Source organism: Haliotis rufescens, unplaced genomic scaffold (genome assembly GCF_023055435.1).
Source record: "Haliotis rufescens isolate VD_foot unplaced genomic scaffold, xgHalRufe1.0.p SCAF_39, whole genome shotgun sequence".
In the NCBI taxonomy this organism is placed as follows: domain Eukaryota; kingdom Metazoa; phylum Mollusca; class Gastropoda; order Lepetellida; family Haliotidae; genus Haliotis; species Haliotis rufescens.
Window position 1 is genome coordinate 1,574,357 of NW_025964101.1, and position 13,168 is coordinate 1,587,524.

The 13,168-nt window shown below is 37.2% G+C and overlaps 1 protein-coding gene across 1 annotated transcript in view; it reads left to right on the top strand.

The window, feature by feature from the left end:
• The window catches only part of LOC124147230 (alpha-2Da adrenergic receptor-like), a 125,315-nt gene that overhangs the window by 63,235 nt on the left and 48,912 nt on the right, over positions 1-13,168 (top strand). The window contains exon 2 of the mRNA XM_046517882.2: positions 1,214-1,351. The gene's annotated coding sequence lies outside the window, so the exon portion shown is untranslated. The remainder of the gene's footprint in view (positions 1-1,213; positions 1,352-13,168) is intronic.

Genomic DNA, 13,168 nt, shown 5'->3' on the forward strand with positions numbered 1-13,168 from the left:
GACGCAGGTTAGATTCCAAGAGTAGGTAACTAACCGAAGCCTGTCAGTGTACGTCTCCATGATCGTGATGGCATACTAATTATTGGCATAAGTTGTATTTTGTTGCATTGCTCCATTGTATAAAACAATGTGACTAAAACAGAAAAACCAATAAACGTACGTACATGGTTCTAGGGCTGATAGAAGCAAGAGCCATCATTGAGCGTAGAGTGTCAGTTAATACTGACTTAGATTTCTTTAATCATCATTGGGAAAGAAATCATTTGGTTTTAGAGCTCTCGATGTCAGTTGGATACTTTTCGTACTTTTAGAGCTTTCTTAACGCTTGTTAACGTTGAAAGCCTTGGCTGGTGAAAGTTGTGACGAACAAGGCTGAATCGTGATTTTCTCGATGATGGCGTTATGTTGCTAAGACAACCGACGTACGGTAATCAATGTCAAGTTCTATTTACAAACCAAAAATATTCTGGACAGTTTTTACAAACTTCGTAATCCTTTATGTCAGACGGTTGAAGGCCCTCAAGGAGAAGGATGAAGGTTTTTCGTGACATTGTTACCGAAACTGGTTCAATGCTTAGTTCACCAGCATCGAATGTGTGAAGCGTTTCCAGAATGGGAGAATTCGTTTGAGTGATGTTGTTGTAATTCGGAACTACCCTCGTTTTAGTACCATTGAGAAAATGAATATACAAGGGCGTCGGCTGACTTTTGACATTCGGCTCATTCATTATCTACAGCGGCACCGTTCCTCTGACATATTCTATGAAAATAGAACTCTCCAATGAACGCTTTTTTCATTGATATGAATTAGAGTAAAAGGGAGTATGCTAGATGTCCTACTTTCCTTTTTTCGCATCCATCATTTATCGATTTCTTATCGACTTGATTTGAAACAATTAGAGTATTCTTTTCGGACCGACTATTTTGCGTGTAACGGGGTCAGTTGTGCGTGGCGCAAGTCAATTTGCAGGTCTGAGTTCGAGCTGAGAAGACTGACCTTTTAGACCTGCATATTAAATAGATCGAAGGGATCCACGAAGTGTGATCAAAGTATTTGTGATGCTTCTCTGATTCCTAACGCTTTCATTTCCCATTTCACCAAAGTCTGAATGATCTTACTGCAAATTTGATTTATTCTTTTCTGCTGCCTCACAACCAACAGAGATTGTGGTACATGCATTATTTAACCGGTGCTGTGTTTGTGCATTTTCAGGTCTTGTACATAAAGGAGGTGACCCCTTTCTCCAACTCGCCCGAGAAACACCAGAAACCAAGTCAATTAGGACAGAAGATCGTTCCCTTTGATCAACCGGACTTTGTTATTTGAGGAAATATTGGATTTTCAGGGACCGTGAGTACAATTCTGCTTTTTATCAAATTATGAAACTGAATTTGCTGGGTACTTTTACTTTAATTTGAGAGTCTGCTCCTTGTGGGCACGTGTCATGTTTAGAAAGGGCATTGGCAGACGCTTAATTAGGTACTTAGATGTAGCAGAGACTTTGACAGGTCTCGTATTTTAATTGAACTCATCGCATTCTGAGCCTCCTAGCAACAAATCTTTTAACGAACGAAAATCAAATTTCGTGTGCTTGCTGCTCAATGAACAAGATGAGATTGTTGAATAAGGTGGAGAAGGGATTATCAGAAAACTTGTGGATTGATTTCAATACGACATTGCAAAGTCGAATCAGTGAAAGCAGATAGAATCTTATGAGGAATAAATCCCCAAAGTAATTTCTTTACCTTGAGAAAAATGTTTATCGATGGGAATTGCCTTTTGCAGTAATGATTTTATACCAATTTCATTGAGGCGGACAATACTGTTGTAAAAGAGAGGAAAATGTGTGCTTAAATATCAGACTACTTTAATCGTTGTAAGAGACTCTCTTCTAATGTTTCCTTTGATTAAGCCTTCCCTGCCTTTGTGGCTTGTATTGAATACTTCATCAGCGAATCATCACTGTCGATGAAGTGCCCTAGCCAATATATCACCCTCATATTTTTATCAAGTTATCAAAGAGACTCATTTATCTGGATCAAGTGTTCTTTAAACTTCAAAACACCAGAAATTGTTGATACAAAAATCAAAATGATTAAGAATGGTAATTTTCGCCGCTATTATGCCTTTTGCGGCTAATGGAATCTTGTTTCGGCGGATAAAATTTTGATTATTCATTGAAATGATAATCAAATCATATTAAAAATTCAATTTTTATACAGACTTCGATTTCATATTGTACAGTGCGGCTATACAAACGACAACTACAGTGGCAAGCACAGCAGTTCGAATTAGACAGTGGTCCGCATTTTCGAGGTTATATTAGATCTGAATAAATAACAAATAAAGACGAAGTTGAAAGAAATATTATGATTTATGTAAGTAGGGTTCGTCAATGTGGTTCGTTATTGACAGAAATCGGGATTGGTCAGTGTTTGGTTTTGACAGATTCCATATAGCTGATGATTACGTTACGTACCTTCGTCATCAGGACGTATTGCAGTGGCCACTGGAATGTTCCTTCTGCCTAAAATAGTCCGGATGGAATTTTAAATATCACTGTCTCTGACACGATTCCACCCCTTCGGAAAAGATGAAAAGTTCAGATCCCAGCTCAAACAAATTGTGCCTTCTTTATCCCTGCTTCTTGCACCATTGTATCTGAAGTAAATAATTTACATGTCTGATTACTCATGAGATTGTGATCGACCAAAGCAGCATGTTGACAATAAAAAATACCAGGGTAAAACATAGAGTCCTACAATGAATATTGAAATTGCCCATTGGCAAAAAGCTAAATATTCCAGCGCAAGCTGTTGTTAAGTCAACCATTCTGATGGTCAGAATCACGTCTCCAACGAAAAATGCTGTCTCCTCGAGCGAAAGAGCTCCAAAGATGCCTTCCATCATGCCCGTGTTATAAAGACTGTCGTTATCGGCAAATCATTAGAATTATCACCTGGAAGACGGCATGAGAGCGAAAAGAAGATTACCACATTCTCAATTATTGCAACAGCAATTACTCTGCCATCGTAGTAATTTGTAATTTCACGGATGTGTTAGGATATCGGTCTTAATCTTTGTCCTGTTGACGCTGTGTCTTACATCGTCTGCAATCTTTTCGTCCCTTAAAAAAAAAATTGTGAGTGATATATGTAATCGAGTGTGTAAACTATTATTTGATTGTTCCCAAGAACCGCCCGGGGTAGGGCAGGGCTTAATGCCATTAATTTGGTTATATTTCTGGGATAAATCAAATCTAGTCGCTTGGGTTGCTTCCCGTCAATGGTGCAATGTTTGCAAGGCTGAACAATCTAATGACAGACAATGTCACAAATATAGCACCAATCCTCTTATGCATCCTATAATGTTTGAGAAGAAATTAGAGCCGAAGTTAATCAAATTTTGGACACTCTTTTCAAAGGTTAATCTAACTTATGTTATCATTAATGTTGGTGTCTCCTCTTGGACACTCGACTGAGTCCTCAATAGGTCTTTGTTCGTGTCTCGTTAGTTTCCGTCTCATCTAAAGGTACAGGTCTTCTGGATTAGAAAATATTCCAGTTTAACCATTCAAACTTCAGTCCCGATTTAAAAAGACCATCTTAGATTTGAGAAATAAAATAGTGTCAATAGTTCATGGATTCTCAACGTTTAACGGAGCGAAAAATGAATTTGTACTTCAGCTGTATTTGCAGATATTAACGATTGTGATGCTGATTGGATGTGATGTGTCCCAATTATGCGTCCAATCCCAAGTGTCAATGCTTATTGAGCAGTTATGATCAGTGGAGCGTTATAACCCAATAACAAGTCGGGATCACACGTACTTGTTACATAATGGCAACCAAGCTACATGCGAAGTGAGATAATTAATGTAAATTAGTTTAAAAAGTCACCATGACCTGATTCAAAAGGCATGGGTTGCAATTCCAACGCATTAACGGTTTTATGGGATTACATATAAGGGAGGCAATGATCAAGACACGCAGGCTCGTTTGACTGGAGAGTATGGCTCTGGCCATGTACTTTACTGAATTCGTAGTCAACGAAGGTACTTAAAACGGGTGGGGCTGTGCTCTACGGTTTAAAACCCAGTCCCTGCCTAGACTATGTAGTGTGTGCCCTGTGTGAAACAGACATTGTGTAATTATGGATTCAGCAGCTGCTAGATTGGTATGTATTTTAAAATTTGAACTACCAGACAAAGAAAATTATGTTGGTGAAACTTCAATAAAAATTCCTATGGTTGCTAATTGTCCCGAATTTAGACCCCTTTAAAGAATTGTACGTGTCATAAGAGATTCAAGTAATGCAACAAGAACGTTAATATGTCAGACATAAGGCTTTATTACCATTATATCGCCTACTTACTGGTACGTTCTCGATCCTGGCATTTCATGTTATTTGTGACGTTCCTTGTGATATGATCATCATCTACAGTGTAGGATTCCATTTGTAAATATTCTGCGGTAGACGGCAAGACTTATGCATTCTTTGTTATCCCAATATTGTAAACCTCTTTCATAACAGTACAAGCAGAGTCGATTGTACTATTTCGACTCTCTCATCAGCATGTGTCTCTGAATCACTGATAGCGATGATACCAGATGTTCGCGAAAAAGTTAGCGTATCCTGCCCCACCGGTGGCACCCGTGACAAACCCATGCAAAGGCAAAGCAATTGTTCAACTGAAAAAAAACATGGCACAAATTTAAATAGGGAATTGCTGTCACTTATGCGTCATACTTGGAAATGATCTCCACATGTCTAAAACTGTTTGAAAGCTTCACCCAGGCATTGAACCATACCCACTCTTCAGTGTTTTTGTCAGCAAAATAGGTTGACAGAGGAACGCGCATGAAATAAAACGAGATCAATCAGTAGATTAAGAAAACACTTAATGTAGACTCTATGTGGTCACAAACATTTTCTTACATGCAGATTATTGATGTAATCCACAAAACCGATGGCGGTAATCCAAGCTCTACCACGTCTTGATACAATGTACCAGCTTGCACCTGACACAACAGTGTTAAATATTGTATTGACATGCGTGCGCGGGAGCAATTGGATAAATGTTCCTATGGATCTGGATATAGGGAAGTAGGTTACAGAGGTGGGTCTCTCATTCGATATTCACACATAATCGATGTCATGATTACACCACCCCGCAATGTTAACGTGAGAGACACCTGTGAAACAAAGAATCAAAGGTGAACCATTTGGATTTAGCCATTGGAAATATTTTATACAACGTCCTCATGTTTATACAACGTCTTTTAGAATATACAACTTCTTCCACACAAACAACGTATTCTAGAACATGTATATTCAACGTCTTCATGTTTATACAACGCCTTTTAAAAATATACCACTTCTTCCACACAAACAACGTATCCTGGTACATGTATATACAACGTCTTCATGTTTATACAACGTCTTTTAGAATATACCACTTCTTCCACACAAACAACGTATCCTGGTACATGTATATACAATGTCTTCATGTTTATACAACGTCTTTTAGAATATACCACTTCTTCCACACAAACAACGTATTGTAGTACATGTATATACAACGTCTTCATGTTTATACAACGTCTTTTAGAATATACCACTTCTTCCACACAAACAACGTATCCTGGTACATGTATATACAACGTCTTCATGTTTATACAACGTCTTTTAGAATATACAACTACTTCCACACAAACAACGTATTCTAGTACATGTATATACAACGTCTTCATGTTTATCCAACGTCTTTTAGAATATACCACTTCTTCCACACAAACAACGTATCCTGGTACATGTTTATACAACGTCTTCATGTTTATACAACGTCTTTTAGAATATACCACTTCTTCCACACAAACAACGTATCCTGGTACATGTATATACAACGTCTTCATGTTTATACAACGTCTTTTAGAATATACCACTTCTTCCACACAAACAACGTATCCTGGTACATGTATATACAACGTCTTCATGTTTATACAACGTCTTTTAGAATATACCACTTCTTCCACACAAACAACGTATCCTGGTACATGTATATACAACGTCTTCATGTTTATACAACGTCTTTTAGAATATACCACTTCTTCCACACAAACAACGTATCCTGGTACATGTATATACAACGTCTTCATGTTTATACAACGTCTTTTAGAATATACCACTTCTTCCACACAAACAACGTATCCTGGTACATGTATATACAACGTCTTCATGTTTATACAACGTCTTTTAGAATATACCACTTCTTCCACACAAACAACGTATCCTGGTACATGTATATACAACGTCTTCATGTTTATACAACGTCTTTTAGAATATACCACTTCTTCCACACAAACAACGTATCCTGGTACATGTATATACAACGTCTTCATGTTTATACAACGTCTTTTAGAATATACCACTTCTTCCACACAAACAACGTATCCTGGTACATGTATATACAACGTCTTCATGTTTATACAACGTCTTTTAGAATATACCACTTCTTCCACACAAACAACGTATCCTGGTACATGTATATACAACGTCTTCATGTTTATACAACGTCTTTTAGAATATACCACTTCTTCCACACAAACAACGTATCCTGGTACATGTATATACAACGTCTTCATGTTTATACAACGTCTTTTAGAATATACCACTTCTTCCACACAAACAACGTATCCTGGTACATGTATATACAACGTCTTCATGTTTATACAACGTCTTTTAGAATATACCACTTCTTCCACACAAACAACGTATCCTGGTACATGTATATACAACGTCTTCATGTTTATACAACGTCTTTTAGAATATACCACTTCTTCCACACAAACAACGTATCCTGGTACATGTATATACAACGTCTTCATGTTTATACAACGTCTTTTAGAATATACCACTTCTTCCACACAAACAACGTATCCTGGTACATGTATATACAACGTCTTCATGTTTATACAACGTCTTTTAGAATATACCACTTCTTCCACACAAACAACGTATCCTGGTACATGTATATACAACGTCTTCATGTTTATACAACGTCTTTTAGAATATACCACTTCTTCCACACAAACAACGTATTCTAGTACATGTATATACAACGTCTTCATGTTTATACAACGTCTTTTAGAATATACCACTTCTTCCACACAAACAACGTATCCTGGTACATGTTTATACAACGTCTTCATGTTTATACAACGTCTTCTAGAATATACCACTTCTTCCACACAAACAACGTATCCTGGTACATGTATATACAATGTCTTCATGTTTATACAACGTCTTTTAGAATATACCACTTCTTCCACACAAACAACGTATTCTAGTACATGTATATACAACGTCTTCATGTTTATACAACGTCTTTTAGAATATACCACTTCTTCCACACAAACAACGTATCCTGGTACATGTATATACAACGTCTTCATGTTTATACAACGTCTTTTAGAATATACCACTTCTTCCACACAAACAACGTATCCTGGTACATGTATATACAACGTCTTCATGTTTATACAACGTCTTTTAGAATATACCACTTCTTCCACACAAACAACGTATTCTAGTACATGTATATACAACGTCTTCATGTTTATACAACGTCTTTTAGAATATACCACTTCTTCCACACAAACAACGTATCCTGGTACATGTTTATACAACGTCTTCATGTTTATACAACGTCTTCTAGAATATACCACTTCTTCCACACAAACAACGTATCCTGGTACATGTATATACAACGTCTTCTTACGTATACATGCATGTACAACGTATTCTTATATTTCTACAACGTAATCTAGAAAATATACAATGTCTTATAAAAACAACGTTTTCTTATATGTACAAGGTATTTTAGTATATACGTCTTCTTATATATACGTCTTATGATATACTGAACAACAAACGTTCCTGTGACATTGAATAAGATTTAATGCAGAGTAATGTTTTTTACCAAATCTGAAACAATTTAACAGATGAAAGACTCCTATAAGTGTTCAAATGGTTTAATTTGCCATACTGACTTCAGAAAATGCGTGATTACATAAAAAAAACCATGAACATGCCAAAATGTCAATTTACAAATCAATAGCGTGTGTGTCCACTTCTGGTTGCGATGCAAGCAACACATCTTCGTCTGAAGGTGAAAACGAGACTCGTCAGTGAATAGAACTTGTCCCCACTGCATGGCCGTCCAGCGTAGACGCTGTGTGCACCACTGTAGACGTGCTTGACGGTGGTTTCCTGTCAAAATGGGACGTCTGGCGGGTCTTCTGGCGACAATCCCTGCACATCTGAGGCGACGACGTACGGTTTGTGAAGATGTTCGTCGAAGGCCAGGGTGCTTCTTGCAGTCACTGTTGCTGGCTGGAATCGATTTCGTAGGTGTGTCGTTCGAATCCAGTTATGGTCTCTGACTGCATTCGTCTGTTGCCAACGTTGCCATAAACACCAAATGGTATTTCTGTAGACGTTAAATTGTCTTGCAACATCACGTTGGCTTGATCCTTGACTTCAAGCATACCAATGGCTCGCAGACGCTCATTTTAGGACAGGCGTGGCATTTTGTAATGTTAAATAATTGCGTAATTTTGTTGTTTTTCCGAGTGGTTGTTGTCAGCACGATGCTAAACAATGCATTTGGAATCCCGTTAACGCACATGTTTTTATACCTATTCTTGGGTAGTGAAATGCATGTGGCTTGCATAAAAGTCATGGAATTCATGCTTTTCTATAGCAGTTGCGTTTTTTGTGACTTGATTCCATACATGTACTACAATATTGAAAACCAAACTTTACTTGTTTGAGAAATACGCTAAATATTGGTGTCACAGAAACTTTTGTTGTTGAGTATATATACATCTTCGAAAAAATAAAACATAAAAAATAAAAACAAAGTATTCTTATAGTTATACAACGTATTCTAGTATATATACGTCTTCTTATGTATACAACGTTTTCTTATATGTAAATGACATTCTAGTATATACGTCTTCTTATATATACGTCTTATAATATATACATCTTCGAAAATACATGGTATTGTTATATTTATACAACGTATTCTAGTATATATACAACGCCTTATATGTACAACGTTTTCTTTTCTGTACAAGGCGTACTAGTATATACGTGTTCTTATATATACGTCTTATAATATATACATCGTCGAAAATACAAGGTATTCTTATACAGTAAACTACGTTTATAACGAACATGCTTATAACGAACTGACATATATAACGAACTGCACTTTTGGTCCCGGCCATTTGCTGTATTTATGCTGTATGTATGCCTATAACGAACTACGATTATAACGAAGTAAACTAAGTGGTCCCTTTGATATCGTTATAACCGTAGTTTACTGTATAGACAACGTCTTCTAGTATATACAACAGAATTGCATTCAGCAGTGGTATATTACCTGTTAAATATGCAATAACCTTTCAGTGAATATATCATAGATTTCCTAAATGCCAACAGCTTCATGTAGTGACAGTTGGTTCGCCCGCCTTACATGTTCTATCATACTTAGCCTTTGGTTAATGATTTGTTGATTATGCATTCTGACAGTCGATCATAAAAAAATGTCAGATTATTTAAATTATTATCCCGATGTGCAGAGATGATGTTTTTCGGGTAATCATTATGTTTACACGTTGAAACAGGATATTAAAAGATGATGAAGGCTGACATTTTACATTATTCTCGTCTTCAATCATATAGCCTCTGTGGAAATTTATGATGAGGCAGTTAAATCTAAATTGAGTAGCGATCTCATCACCGTAGCAAAGTACTCTGTAATTACAAGGTCATTCCTTTTCATTTCTCAAACATTGCCCACACTGCTAAGGAGATTTTAACAATCACCTCTGCTCCAAGTTTCATTTATCTTCAACATAGAGGGTCATTAGACGCTGATGAAAGAGGCAGATCAGCTGATTCCTAAAGGTGTCGTCTGCTACAGCTTATTCCTCAGCTCTCGTCTTCTGAAAATGGAAGAAAGCCGTTTGCTTGAACAGCTTCATTTGACCAGAGGAGCAGAACTAGGTCATCAGCTGTGTTGACTGACGTTTCATATTCGAGACGATATCAGTACTGAAGGTTGGTCGCGTTGTTTTCGGCTTTCGATAGAAAATGAAGATGTACTAATCGCGTCATTAAATTCACATTACCCCTCGGCGATAACAACACGGAGGAGGGGTGACTTTACGCATAGCAGAGACCTGTTTAAATCCCCCTTTCCGCATGGATAGGTCTGGGATGTGCATTGTTTCTCCATAATGACCATTTCCTTATAATATCAGGAGGCGATCGAAGAAAGGTATTTTTTTCATTTGTGACCGTACCATGCTATTAAGACCTGTGATATTACCAACATTCATATGGAAAATAATATGCTACACTACCAAAAACATGACCGTTGGTCCTGTTGTCTGTAACAAGGATGCCACGTAGCTTGAATTAGTTAGTGGAAATCATATGTCGGGATAAGGTCGCCGACACACTTATCCTAAACACAGTATTTTCAAGGCAGCAGGTAATATGCGAAAGCCTTGCTAGGGATAAGATGTATTGTGACCAGCCCTGAACTTGGCTTCAAATTGTACCGTGCATGCATTAACGTTTCTGTGCTTTTAAAACATATACAGTTTCCTTATACAGACCCAAAGAGCATTAGTTGTAGTTTGTTAAATCACCTCTCCTTCAGAGTCTGACTTGGCGACCCACAATGGTGTGATGGTGTCATTTGACTAAAGCAGACAGCTAAGAGGGCTTGAATAAGCAACCCATGTTGGCTTAACGCTCGTTTTATTCCAGCTCACGATCTCGTTTAGAATTGCGACGTTTTAAGACCCAGTATAGGTCATCACTGATGCCTTTGTGCAATGGTGAAACCAAATAGACCTCGAACTTGCTTTCCCAGACGAAACAACATGTCGATTATAGTCTCTTTCTGCGCACTTGCTGTCTAAGGGGTCACAATTTCAGCTCGAACATACGGTCGTCGCCGCATCTCATACATAAGACCTGTATAAAAATGTTGTTTCGTTCGCATAGGAAGACGGCTATATAAAAGTTACAGAAAAACAGCCTAATGGAACGATATACGACTGTGGTTTACCAATAATCGATTCTCCGAGACTATTATGGTCTACATTGGAGACGATGAGTATTGTAAGGATTGTCATGGCTAAAGACTTTTTTGTAGTTTAGACCACACTTTATCCGCCTGAAATATGGATCAATTTGTCTAGACACGTTAATACAGGTATCCTATTACATATGAGTGTGGGATATATAACTGTTAAGATTGTTGCCTCCTACGTGTGGATCCGTTTATGACATACTATTATAAAACGTCCACGACAGAGAATAATCGGTCTCTCTTATCAGCCCAAACAGATTCCTGTGGACGTTAGAGGCAAAATGGTGAAATTTATATTAAAAAATGACTCTCTGAAAAACAGTGATTACATCAGTTCTTCTCCAAAAGGGTAAGCACATCCTTCTTTACATGTAGCACCCGCCACACACAACTTGCATAAAAAGTAAGTGCTAGTTTTTTGCCTCACCCTTACTCCCTCGCCCAGTAATCCAGGTAAAACCTGTTGGGGTAATTACGTTTTTTTAACACTTTCTGATCTTGGAAAAGTGAGAAACATCATACTACTACACAGAAATATCATTAGATATTTTCGTGCAACAAATCCCTAGGGCACAAACAAACATTGGATTCTTGTGAAACAATTTTAAGAAATTAATTGGATTATGTCTATTTAACCATCACTCATTCCTGCACTTGTTTGTAAAATGTAACCTGTGACTGTGTAATCTTATGTAAAAATATATTAGTTCAATGGAGACTGGTGTAAAAAATTAATTTGCAACCACATGACCCCTACCATGTTTGAAATGTTGTAAATTTGGGCCGAAAAAAAGCATTGATTTTCAGAGAAAGGATACCCATTGGCAGTTGTGTATTATTTTCTTTTAACTGTCAAAATCTTCCCAACTAAAACCGTGTAGAAGTATTCTCTGAGTGCTAACTAAGCCCAAGTACAGTTCATACTATTCTATATCGCTAGCTTCATATATTTTTAATTGAAAATCAAACATATGACAAAATGACCTAAGCAGTATACTTCCTTTTGCTCTTCAGTTTATGTTTTATATGAATGATTTTAAATTCATTAATTAACATAATGTGCTTGTTTTGTCAGATTGGTGTAAATATACTGTCATCAAGTCGTTGTTGAAGGATTGACGATACTTTGATGTATAAATAATATCGATCTAAGATGCTATTTTGAGACAGTTTGAATAACTGACGAAAATACAACAGAAAACAGATGTTCGATCAAATTATCAAATTTATTCTAAACTCTAGTTAGCTCTTTGTAGCCTTGGCATGTGGCTCTCCTTATCAAATATTACTCTTTTCGATAGAATCCCGTAGTTTGGATAGTTAGGGCCAAGATACAATTACAATATGCTTCTGAAGTGTTGTCGACAGTTCTGGTGAAATGCGATAAATTAAGCCCTTTCATATCGATAACAATTTCTGATCAGTTCTTAATGCCTGGTATGCGATTGGAACGTGTGAGAAAAAATAACATGAGGAAAAGGAAGAGAAAATAAGATAAAAGGATAAACTTTTTGAATGCAATTGAATCACAGCTCATGTGATATGAAGTACTCGTAGCGTTTGCTCAAAGCAGAAGTTTCAAAGGGCACAATATCACGACTTCCAATTTGGCCGAGGTACGCAGTCGCGGAGTGATTTAAAAGAGTTCCTTGAAAACGATAGAAAACCTTCTTTTAGAAGTAATGAAAAGCTCTAGTTAGAAATCTGGTGGAGTAGTTCGTGTTCACAACACTCACTGCCCTGTGATGTGTTCATAGGGTTCAGCCTGATATCACCATCGATTTTCGTATGTATGGGTATCACTGTAAGCAAATAATAAACTAGTCTAAAATGTAATGCAAAATGCGACGATGGATCTATTCAAGATATAGAGCAAGGTAAAGAGAGAGGGGGGGGGGGGGGGGGGGAGGATTGCATGATGGCAGCATCTCCATGATTATCAACTCATATAAGTATTATCACTATTTTGCAATGGAATGGAGAGAGAGAGA